The following is a 12,931-nucleotide window of genomic DNA, read 5'->3' as shown; positions in this document are numbered from 1 at the left end:
ATTATTTCTTAGAAAAACATTGCAGAGAGCCCACCTAAAACCCATTTTATTTACTCAATATTTAGATTGCTTTAAAAAAGTGAATAGAGGGGATCCCTGGGTGGCGCAGCGGTTTAGCGCCTGCCTTTGGCCCAGGGTGCGATCCTGGAGACCAGGGATCGAATCCCACGTCGGGCTCCCAGTGCATGGAGCCTGCTTCTCCCTCTGCCTATGTCTCTGCCTCTCTCTAGCTCTCTCTCTGTGTAACTATCGTAAATAAATAAAAATTAAAAAAAAAAAGATCTGTGAAAAAGTGAATAGAATAACATAAATGTAGAAAAGGATACTTCAGTGTTATTATGTAATGCATATTTTCTGATTTTCTAATGAGCTTTTTGCTGTGTCCATATTACAGTTTTTTGGGATAAGGCTAATCTTCACCATGTCATTCACTGATGCCCTTTCTTCTTTCCTTTATTCTCTCCATTTGTAAATATTCTTTAAATTGATTCAGCACAAACTTGTGAATACATATATTGTTCCTGGAGCTGTTTTGGGTGCCAAAGTGCTAAAGAGAACCTCAACGGGAGATGGACAATAAAGTACAAACAAGTCACAAAAACAAGAGAATATTTGTGATAAATCAGAGGTGGGTGTAGGAGAAGGAAAGTGGATGCTGCCAAGGAGACTAACTGGATGGGGAAGAAAGAGCTATGAAGCTGGCTGGGCATGTCCACTTGTGCAGAGGCAAGAAAGAGGATTCCAGACCCAGGGAAGTACAATTGCAAAGACCTCTGGCAAGGAGAAAGCTTGACTCCCCAGAAATGGTAGCAGCTAAGGAAAGGGAATAAAGTGAGCAAGGAAGAGAATTGAGTTGGGATGAGGTGGAACTAGAGGAGCATGATTAGAGAAGTAACTTATGAGACAGCTAAGGAGGTTAAATTCTGTTCTAAGCACAAAGTAGAGTTTTAAGGGGAACAGTAATAGGATCTATTTACATTTGTCAGGAAGCACTCTGGCTGTGCCTAGATTAGAAGAAAGACTATCTTATCCTTCATTATTGAAGTCATAGGCTGCTGGGGGTGGGGATTCAGGAAAGTCATGACTGCCTTGCTTTGGGAACTTGTAATGAAATCTCTGGACACCAGAACACATTTGTATATTATGGACTGATTGGTTTGAAAACGTTTCTCGTTTGTATGCTAGTCAGACTTTCAGCCAGATGGCTTGAGGCTGAAAGGAAAAAAATCTATCCAGCTAGGCACAGGTTTTTTTGTTGTTTTGGTCCCCTGTTTTTTAGTAGGACCTGAAGAGATGTGAGAATCAGGAGTCACAGAGTAGTTTGACCTCTGAACCCCACAGAGCTAAGATGAGCGATGAGAGAGGAGAAGACAATCTCAGAAGACATGCGGATTTCTCTGGGGCATCCAAAAAACAGCAAGCACCACAACACACATTCCCTCTAGCACTCTACTTTAAGTCTGCATCATGTTTATATTACTTACCCACTCATCTTCTCCACATCATGATTTAAGAAACAAAATAAAACCCTGTTCTTTAAACTTTTCAACACTATGAGTATCACAGTGAAGTTAAATGAGTTGGAATTAAATCATTCATGCGCTCATTTATATGCAGCAGAAAATCCAGAGTAACTGCTCTAATACTTGGCAAATTATTATTTAGGAGAGGAGCATATTTGAATAATTAATATAAATAATTAACATACTTTAAGACTATTCTTGCTGTAATGCCAATAGGCATTACGGGAAAAGGGATTTTAACCATCTGCAAGAAACTATATTGGACAAGTATCCTTGACGATGATTAAAACTCAACAATTTGATTTTTCTTTATTTTATGAGATGACTAAATGCATTTGAAATACTTCATTAACTAGAAAGTCTGCTTTATGCCGTCCAGAGATGAATTTATACTTGTGAAATATGCAAATATTTTTAAGGTATAAAATTTTAACTGCTGTTGAATTCAACTGAAGCACCATGAAAATTGAAACATAGCTCATAATTCCATATTTCATTTTAACAACCTTGGCTAAACATTTTTTTCAGAATTGAGATTTATGAAGTAAATCAATTTTAGTGACTATGATCTCACTTCCCCAAGTAATGTCTGCCAGGCTTCGTGGGGTACAACTTCCATCCTCAGATTCCAAACAGGACTAGAGTGGGAGCCTGGCTGTGCAGGAAGTCAGGAGCCAGCCCAGCAGCTGCAAAATCCACCTTTACATATTTTCTTAGTCCTTTGTTTTAATCAATATCCTCTTCTAAGCTGTAAAAATGGGATTTAAAACTTGGCAGCATTTGTCTTGCACATGTTGGCTTTAAAAGATATTTAACATTAAGAAAATTAAGAAAATATAATGAAAAGGAAGATTTTGATTGCACCTGCAGTATTTTCATGGTAGGAAAGGTTTATTTTTATAGCCAATAAAACTATCTAGGTGTGTTGTCTGGGGTGCTCAGATATTAGTGAAAAGGGGATAGGTAGGGTGAGAGGAAGGGATTGTGAGAGGAGCTCCAGAAATTTGGAAACAGGAGAGAAGAGGCATCCATTGTTATCTATGGAAGGAAATCTGGCTTGGATGTCAGATCATCTTGATTTTTAGCTCAGGTTTATAAACAAAGCCATCTTAACCACCCCAGTAATAAGAGATCCAGAACAGATCCAACCTTTGTGTGAAGCTTATATATTTCTGGTGGAAAAAAATAATTAAAATTGTGAATACAAAATTAGGCATGGATCCCTAAAAGGGAATTATGTAGTGAGGAATCTTGAAGCTTATATTCTTAGTATCATGTTAAATTCTGCTCCAGGTAGAATGACATCTGATCAGGTAGATATCAGAATTGCTACCTTCATATGATATAGCTGAGATCCAAGGATAAGAAGTGGCTTCCAGCTGGTACCTGGTAAAGCTAAGCCTTGGACCTGGCTGGTCTCATGAAGTTGGAATCTCTGCTCCTTCTATCACACAGCAGGAGCTCCGTATGTGACCTCAGGCAAGTTACTTTACCTCTTTGGTCCTTCAGTCCCATCTTGAAAAATGAAAGTCAAAGCAAAATGAACATAAAGGTCTTTCCAGTTTAATAAACACACTGGCCATTTATGCAGGTTTAAAAACAGCAACATTATCTTTGCCTCTTCTCAGAATCTCACTCCCCATGATCTGGCAGACTGTAACATGATGATGGGTAGTACTGCTGTGACATCAGCCTCCCAGGGTTGGATTGTTGGTCCTACCATAGAATAGCTGTGGATGCTCAGGTAAATCACTTCTATTTTCTCCTTTATAAAATAATGATAATAGTCCTGGCAGCAAAATTTATAATGATTATTACATAACTTCATCCATAGTGCAGTAAAAATTAGCCATTATGTCTTGATCAATCGTCAAATCAAAAACAGTTCCTATTTATACCCTTGAGCCACCTTCTTCCCCCATCATTTTTCTCTTACCATTTCAAGAAGGATGCCTTCCCAGAATTCACCTCATATCAGGATACAACCAGGGTATAAGCATACCTGCCTTTCCCATTTCTACTCTGCTGTTTCCCCACATACTAATAAAAACAATGTAGGTGGGACACATTCTCTCAGTATTTAAGAGCCCACCGTCTTTCTGGGTTTCTTTGGCCATCCCTCTGCTAAACCAATATGCTTTCTGGGGCACCTGGGTGATACAGTCAGTTGAGGAACCCACTCTTGGTTTCAGCTCAGGTCTTGAGATCAAGCCCTGAGTTGGGCTCCAAGTGGAGTGTGCTTGGAGTTTCTCTTCCTCTGCCTTGGCCCCTCCCCTCCATGTTTGCTCGCTCTCTCTCTATAAAGTAAATAAATTTTTTTAACAACGGGGGTGGCTCAGCCGTTTAGTGCCGCCTTCAGCCCAGGATGTGATCCTGGAGACCCAGGATCCAGTCCCATGTCAGACTCTCTGTGTGGAGCCTGGTTCTCCCTCTGCCTGTGTCTCTGCTTCTCTCTCTCTCTCTCTCTCTCTCTCTGTGTCTCTCATGAATAAATAAATAAAGTCTAAAAATTTTTTAAAAAGCAATATTTTTCATTTATTTTTTCTTCTAAAAGACCACATTATCTTTGGAGCTGCTCTTTCTCCTTTCTGTTACTTGTCCTCAGGGATTCTGTCTTTTTCTGCTGAGTGAGGGAGCTTTGAGTTATGTCTCCTTCTCCCAACCATTTCAGCTCCTCTGGTTAGCTGCAGACTGCTACAGTCACCAACTGGCTGGGGATGTGGTGAGGCAAGAGTTTGCCTCTCAAAGCCTTTGTTTTCTCATTCACAAATTGGGATCACTGTTTCTCCATAACTGTGGTATGGATTAAATTAACCAAAGCATATAAACTAGTTAGCACACTGTCTAGCACACTGCAAGCCCTCAAGAACTATTGACTCTTATTATCGTCACAATCATTATTATGAGAGGTTTGGTAGCACCCCGTTTCCTTTTCCCCTGCAAAATACTTTCCAGAATGGTTCCAGTAATAGCACTATTTCACATTCTGGAAATAATGAGCAAAAGGCTAAATATGTTGGTAAGATCATCTCCTGATCAGGGATACTTTTTATGATTGTAGAATCCATTTTTATGCTGATATATAGTAATCATATTGCATTCTTTTGAACCTCTGTTTTCTGCAAAAAAAAAATCTTAAATGATTAAACATTCTTAAGAGATATTTACTTATGCTGTGATTGAGACTGCATTTTACTTCCCTCAAAACAATCTTTTAATAAATAATTTCAGAAGACATGTTCAAAATAGGAATGCCATCAGGGAAATGTTGATGCAGATGGGATTTTTTAGAGCTCAAAGTAATTAAGAGTTCCTGGCAATGAGAAAAAAACCTTCGAAGAAATAGAATCCAATTCTTTATCCATGATAATTTAATGTTGTACCTTTAAACTGTCTTATCAGTATTTAAACTGTACTAATAAGACAGTTTAAATACTAATTTATGATCCACTCAGGTTTAGCATAATGTCATATTACTGAAAACCTTATATTCTGGTGCATTTATTTAAATTTTGATTGAGTCAGTGTCCTATTTCAAAACGTTCTACTTTAATGCAATAAAGATAAGCTACTATCTTTAAAATGTCTTTAAAAATGACACTGAGTTCTGGAATTACTATTTGGCAAGAAAAGATAGCATTATATAATAACGAAAATTTGTGGGCTCTGAAAGTCCTCTAGAGTTTCTTGCGTATTAGTATTATTGATTAGGCTTCTGATGATTGACTAATGGCTAAACGTGTTTGGTTAAATGCAAACAAGTCCCCTATCAATAAAGAGTAACATTTTGCGTAATGGAAAAATGAGAACTAACTGACGATTTGCTAAAGTAAATCATAACACATAGGGATTCAAAGCATCAAAATCTCAATTATTGTCATTATAAAACTAAAATCCTTAACTGTTATATCCCGGAAACTATAAATTCAAATTTACAGGACAATTAATAGAACATCCAACCATTCTTTACTAACTTATTCATTAAGCATTATGAGTATCAACTACATACGAAAACACACACTAGTAGCTGTATATGAGAATATTAAGAGACAAACATGGAAACTGAAGCCAAAAAATGAACAAAGGAGACAAAACAAAAAAATTATGAACTGTGACCTATTTGCAGTTTGAAACTTTAGAACTTTGAAAGAAACAAAGAGAAAGAAGTGTTAGAAAATAATAGGGGAATAAGAACTCAGAAAAGACAGCAATATTCTCGGAGGATAGAATATTTATGCTGAGGCCTAAGTGATTCCAGGAGAAAGACTGGAAGAACTCTAGCAGTAAAGTTCCCAACATACCTGTTATTTGATAAAGAGGAAGGTTAGAATGGTCCAAGGCTAGTGATAGAAGAAAAAGAGGAATTGAGAGGATTTTGGACAGGGTGGAGTCAGATTACGCATATAAGTAGGACAGTTTGATTTTAGCAAATAGGCAATGGGGACCCTTAATATCTGGAAGGGAGTCATTTGACACAGAAGTTACACATTGGCTTCTTGCTACTAGATAGCAGATATTGTTTATCTTGAATCATAACAAATCAGATATTGTTTATCTTGAATCAGAACAAATCAGAATAAATCAGCAATGTAATGGAAGGAAATAAAGGAAAGGGAATATGGTAGGGAAGAATTATATAGAAGTGGAGGAGCACACTGCAAGTATGGGATTTTGAGACAAGGAGTAGCACAGCTTTTAATATTGATTTTTTTAAAAAGATTGTATTCCTTTATATCAGAGAGAGAGTGCGTGTGCATGGGCGCAGGGGGAGGGGCAGAGAGAGAGATTCTGAAGCAGACTCCATGCTGAGTGCTAAGCCCAACATGGGCTCAATCCCAAGACCCTGATGACATCATGACAAGAGTCAAAAATGAGAGTTGGAAGCTTAATCAACTGACTCACCTACATGCCTCAATATTGATTTTTAATATGAATACTCTCCTTTCCAGAGATTAGAAGCCTCAGTTTCTAATAGATGAACAATTCGTTCAACAAATATTTATCATTTCATAAGTGCTGGGATTTTTCAATTTAACAAGATTTAATATAACCAGATTGATTGGACAATAATGGAAATCATGAATGAAGGATATAGAAAGTGAAAATCTCTCTGGTATAGATCTGCAGTTGCTTCAATTGAAGCAGTTGCTTCATTTGAAAATATTTTGTATACTGATCATATGAAACTATTAGCAAGGCTCTGTACAGTCTTTCTAAAGTTATACTAGATAGATTTACCATCAAATAACGTAACTGATGGCAGCAGAGCATTTCATGCCACTACGGATGTCTGAGATGGTACTGTCACTAAACTCAGACTAAAGATTCTTGGTCATTACAGGATCCTCACAGATCAGACCACAGATGTCAGCTGTAACTTAGTCACAGAGAGCCTGCTCTGAGGTTGGGACTTTTGCCTTTAGGCCATCTGCTTAAACTGTCAAGACTAGCAATAACAACCAAAAAGATTCTTATTTCACCCACAAGGTAAGCACAGACTCTTACCTTTTCTAGTGTTTGCTAAGCAATCCTTTTGATGGTTAGTTTTTAGATGTTTCTATACACCCCTTGAGACATCTGGTGTGCGGTCTCCATGGCTACTCTTTCTGAAGAGTTCTTTTGGCAACTGTACAACCGGCATGATTCAGGACTTTCATATTTTCAGTAGAACAATCCATCTTTATGATAAGACCGTGATTGCCAATAAATTGGGTGTATCATAGGTTTTGAGTCTGATACTTATGTTAATGTCAGTTTCATTCTCAAAGCTTTAAAAAAAAAACATTGATCTTTAAATCAGAAATCTCCTACATCACTATAGCAAGCAGATTCCCACAATATGGAAAGAAAAGCCATGACCCAGAGTCACTCAGCATGCTCAGCTGATAGAATATAAACTAGCACTCCCAGCTCCTGACTTCTATGTTGGCATACTGCCCATCTTTACTGCAGTACCCATATGAGAGTTTTTTTTTGGGTGGTCTCTGCTTAACCTGAGTCATCAATCATCACATCATCATAAAGCCAAAATAGATGCACCTGTACAACTCACCTTGCTATGGACTGAAGGTTTGTGTCTCTCCAAAATTCACATGTTGAAACCCTAATTTCCAGTGTGATGGTATTTGGAGATGGGGACTTAGAGAGATAATTAGGTGATAAGGGTCTAAGAGCTTGCTTCCTCTTTCTCTCTGCCTTGTGAGAATACAACAAAAAGGTGTCCATTTGCAAACTAGAACTCCAGTTTGTCAGCATTTGTTGCTGGACTCCCTAGCCATTGGAGCTGTGAAGAGTAAATTTATGTTGTTTAAGATAACCACCCAAACTGCCATATTTTTGTTACAGCTGCCTGAGCTAACACACATCTAGAGTAATGAATTTCTTATTTAGGATTTATTAAGGAAATAATAGAAAAAAATTCTCTTAAACACCACCCCACAGAAACATAACTCAATTCCTCATTAGATATCTTTTCTCCAAGAAGTTTTCCCCAGTACCAGAATTCTCATTTTAGTCTCTGGATTGTGCAAGGAGATGCCAGATTCAAGAAAACATGGGTATGACTGTTTAAATTTAAAACATTTTTTGCAACCCTCGACAAGCTAAAACAGTAAACCAGGAGAAGTCCTGAGTGTTTCTACTTTCCCTTTTGCTTACAACATTTGCAGAATACATAAGCAATTAAGTTGAAATCATTTAATAAAGGGAGAAAAAAAGCAAGGTGAATAATAAACCAGCTAGAAGTTTAGCTCCTAAAAAACAGCATCATGAGCCACGTAATTTTCAAAACCCTTCTAGGATATGCCAATCTCATATATTTTATATATACATGTATATATGCAAATCCATTATCAAAATATTTGGGAAACTTGCATACTGCAGTTCTCACTTTGAAATATATTAACCAAAGTTCCAATAAGGTCAAACATAACAAATGCATTTAACTTGTTTAATTCAGGATGTCCCAAACTTAGTTGGGAAAAGGACTCATCTTCTTTTAGTTCCCGTTGTTATCTTCAAGAGCATACTTTGGCTCTAAAGGAGACAGCAAGCTGAGAATGGTGTTCACAGACCACTCTAGCCACAAGTCCTTATACGCTGACTGCTTGCTTTGAGAGCCCAGTATTTTGTCTTAAATTAATTGTTTGAATCACAACCTCCTGTAGAGCTGCCCCCCAATCACAGTGTAGTCAATTAATGAATGCTCACATTCACACACTTTCTGAAACATCCAGAATGATGAAGACTCAGCAGCACAGTGTGAGGACATGGCTCTGGGTGTCAGGAGACCAGAAAAGCAGGCTTGATGTAAATGTTTAATCCTGGGACTTTGTGCATCTGAACATTAAGGAGGTAAAAACAGTATCACTTCCTCCTCCAATCTATAATTCCATAATGCAGTCTCTTCCCATGGTCCCAAGGCAAAGATCTGAAATATTTGGTAGTCTCAGAGTTTAGTAAAGGTGTTCCCTGAGTTTTTGGGGTCTTTGGAGATTGCAGCAGCAAGAAGATTAAAGGAGCTTAAAAGGATAACTACTAGAGCTACTTCACAAAAAGATCTGAAGAAGCCCCTGCAATTTCCTGAAGAGATGAAAAGATTGTAAGAGGGAAGGAGGTTTCCAGCCAGTTTTCCAGTGATATACCACAAATGGGAATTTATTGGCAGATAATACCTCCAACTGAAATAATGGTGGCTGCTTTAACAACTAAATCCTTAAACATCAGCAGTTTATGCAAAGTTTTTTTCTTATTTATATAACAGTCCATTACAGCTGTTCCTGGTCAGCAGAAGTTTTTTTATCCAGACTGTGATCCAGGAATCAAAGCTTTCCATACTTTATAGTTAAGGGTCCTTTGCATCTAGCCCCAGAAAAAGAAGGAACACCTCCTACTTAAATGCTTTTTCCCAGTGACAAGCTTCTTAACCAAACAGGCCATGGTTCCCCAGAGGCAAAGAGCTGGAAAATGGAGCTCTGGTCTAAGCAGTATTAAAGACAAAAGGAAACGGGACTGGAGAATTCTCAGAGCAGACAAAACCACATAAGCCATGTAAGCAAAATGGGTAAAATTTTGGATAATTTGGAATTGTAGCAGCTACTTTGGGAAACATTTAACTTAGATAAGATAGTCAACCTTACAGGGCACCCTTGAAAAGTGAGGATCCCAAACCTCGCAAACAATGGAACACATTATTTGCTATGTAGCCACTCTTAAAAAACAAGATAACTGCAAAAATAGCTCTGAAAGGATTTTTACAGCATGCAAATAATCAATCTTCAGTTAAAAAGAATGTTGGCCTTCTGAGCAGGTAACCTTGACAGAGTCCATCTGCCAGAAACAATTTAAATCCAGCTATTTTGCTGAGTTTTACAATTATTGTACCTGAGGCATAGCTAAAATTTAAAAATGAGAGCTACAAGACCTCTGTGTCTGTCCATATGTCTATCATATATACGTAATATTTTTTAAAATTCTATTAATTGGCTTAAAGGAAAATAATCACTTATGTAAGTATTCCTAAAATGCTCAAATATAGAAACAGACCCAAATGATTTTCAAGGTCACATGATCTGGGATAATTGCCAATAAATAAAACCTAGTTTAAGTCTGTTGATTTAATAAAAGCAGACATGACTTCTGAGTTGTCAACATTAAATATAGTGCAAACATGCAACTTTTCTACCTGGGTTTACTAGTCAAATAAGCTCATGCTGTCTCTGTTTCAAAATTTATCAGCCAGAAAAAGAACTTAAGATGATAGTTAGCAAAAAAAAAAAAAAAAAAAAAAAAAAAATCATGGTTAGCTATTTGATGTCTAATCTAAGCATAATTGTTAAAAACAGATAATTTAGAGAAAGGAAATGATGGGCAGCCCTGGTGGTGCAGAGGTTTAGCGCCGCCTGCAGCCCAGGGTGTGATCCTGGAGACTCAGGATCGAGTCCCACGTCGGGCTCCCTGCATGGAGGCTGCTTCTCCCTCTGCCTGTTTCTCTGCATCTCTCTATCTCTCTCTGTGTCTCTCATGAATAAATAAATAAAATCTTTTAAAAAAGAGAGAAAGGAAATGAAAGCTTATACAAACTAAATAATGAATATTCATTGAATATCCAGATCTTTTCTAAGATGATAATATACTGAGACATTGTTTGCTAAACATAAATTTAAATTTTCTTTTAGCTTCCTAATATTTACATAGAAACAAAAATATTTGGGTCTCTTTAAATGTCTTTTGCCACATTAAAAGAAATTATACTATGAAAAACATGGCTCTAAAAGTATTAGAAATTTTAATTATGGGGCAGCCCAGGTGGCTCAGCGGTTTAGTGCTGCCTTCAGCCCAGGGTGTGATCCTTGAGACCTAGGATGGAGTCCCACGTCGGGCTCCCTGCATGGAGCCTGCTTCTCCCTCTGCCTGTGTCTGTGCCTCTCTCTTTCTGTGTCCTCATGAATAAATAAATAAAATCTTTAAAACAAATTTTTAATTATGTATATATTTACTAATCTACAATATGTTGCTAGAGTGTGGTAGATAGATGCTAATATATAATAAACAGATAATTGCCTGTTTCCTAGTTTTCACTGGAAAGTAAAGATTACAAATATTTAAAATTTATGATCAACATGTAAAAATAGAACTACTAGAAACAATGAGTGAAGGGAAACAACTTTATATGCAAAATATGGTAAGAAAACAAGATGTGTTTCTATATGAAGAGTATTCAAGGAAGAGAAGAGGTATTTTTGTTAAGGAAAAAGAGAGTAAGTTCTAAAATAAAATGTCTCCTTATTCTAAAATAAGAAGGAAAATAAGACAAATCCTAAACGAATACAGAAAGTTGCAGGTTTGTGGAAAAGAAATTTATGTTGTGAGTTCAAAGCTGGTTAAATTGAACAGATTTTATAAGGGTTTTCAAGCTCATTTTAAAATGAACTGAATAATGTGCAAATACAAAACTAGAATTTAATTTTCTTTTAAAGCCATGCAGTTTTTACATTATTGGTCTACTCACTAGAAATTTAGAGAAAGTTTTTCTTTATTTTTAAGGTAACCTGTCCAGGAAACAAAGATTCTGTGCCTTAGAAAATATTTCCTGTGCTCCACATTGTCTTTATCGGGTCTTTGATTACTTAGAAAAATGAAATCTTTTTAATACTAAATGAGTTAAGATTTTTTTACAACTATGTGAAAGGTTTCTGTACTTGCCTATGAGATCTTTTTATTGTCACTGATTGGATAACTAAGTCTTGTTTTACAGTGACTTATGCTTCTGTTTGATCAAAGGTCTTCAATCTTTTGAAATTTTTGACAACCTTCCCCAAATCAAGTTCTGGATGACATCTCCTTGACCTCAAACTAACTAGACCTTTCCAGAGGGGCTCTGGAAAAGCTCAAAAGATTTGCTTTCTCTCCTTATAAAATAGAGATTGATTTATTTACACTTAGTAGATACATTGAATTGCATGGGAAACATTGTCAAATAAAAAGTAATGTTTAACCCTTAGATTATATTTAGATGAGTACATATTACTAATATAATTTAAAAATTATGTGAAATTCTTCAACTTTCAATGTCCTGATGTAATATTACCAGTCATAATTCCAGTTATTATTTTGAAATACTGTAGAACACAAAACAACCAAATTTACTATCAATTGCATCATTGTGTATGTGTGTGTGTGTGTGTGTGTGTGTGTATGTGTGTGTATGAACTCAACAGATCTTTAATCAGGGCTATTTTTAAGTCTTTTGTCACTCATAGACACTCGTGTTACTCTCAATTCTTCTCTGAAAGCATTTACAATGAACTACATATAAAAATGCTTCATCTTCAAGATTAATGGAAAGGATCCTGACAAGTATTTAGAATATAGATCTCTGATAACTTTAAGATCATTACACTGAACTAGATAAGAATTTCTGAAATTCTAAATGAAACCAATTGACTCATAAAGCTGCTAACCCAAGATGAAGCAAAAGAAGAATTACAGAAGACTGAATGAACTGATGAGAAGAATTATAATATTTATTACTTCATTTAAAACATTGCTGGTTCTTTTTTTTTTTTTTTTCATTGCTGGTTCTTTAATGTTTTCTTTTCCAGATTTAAAGGACCTCATTTCTCCTCTTTTAAAGCTTTCTATAACTTACAGCAATTTGTTAAAATATACTTTGTAAACAGAAGTTGAAACATTTATCTTTTTCTTCTTCCAGAATTCAGGAATTCTTAATATTCTTGTTTTCATGACAATATATGTACTTACCTAGGTTCAATAAGAATCTGTTCTCTTTGTATAAAAAAGCTTAGTTTGGCTTCTTAGTTTAGAGAGACTTTAAAGATGTAATCAGAAATTTCTTATTACCCAACAATTTTAAAGTACGAAGGTTGACTTTACAGAGACAATAAAAC

The 12,931-nt window shown here is 36.2% G+C and overlaps 1 long non-coding RNA gene across 1 annotated transcript in view; it reads right to left on the bottom strand.

Moving 5' to 3' along the window:
* Positions 1-5,988, bottom strand: part of LOC144282835 (uncharacterized) — a 55,935-nt gene extending 49,947 nt beyond the window's left edge. Inside the window, exon 1 of the long non-coding RNA XR_013351247.1 lies at positions 5,825-5,988. This is a non-coding gene — a long non-coding RNA (uncharacterized LOC144282835). The remainder of the gene's footprint in view (positions 1-5,824) is intronic.
* Positions 5,989-12,931: the final 6,943 nt, after the last annotated feature.

This window comes from Canis aureus, chromosome 14, assembly GCF_053574225.1.
Source record: "Canis aureus isolate CA01 chromosome 14, VMU_Caureus_v.1.0, whole genome shotgun sequence".
In the NCBI taxonomy this organism is placed as follows: Eukaryota; Metazoa; Chordata; class Mammalia; order Carnivora; family Canidae; genus Canis; species Canis aureus.
This window is presented reverse-complemented; position numbering and strand designations above follow the sequence as displayed.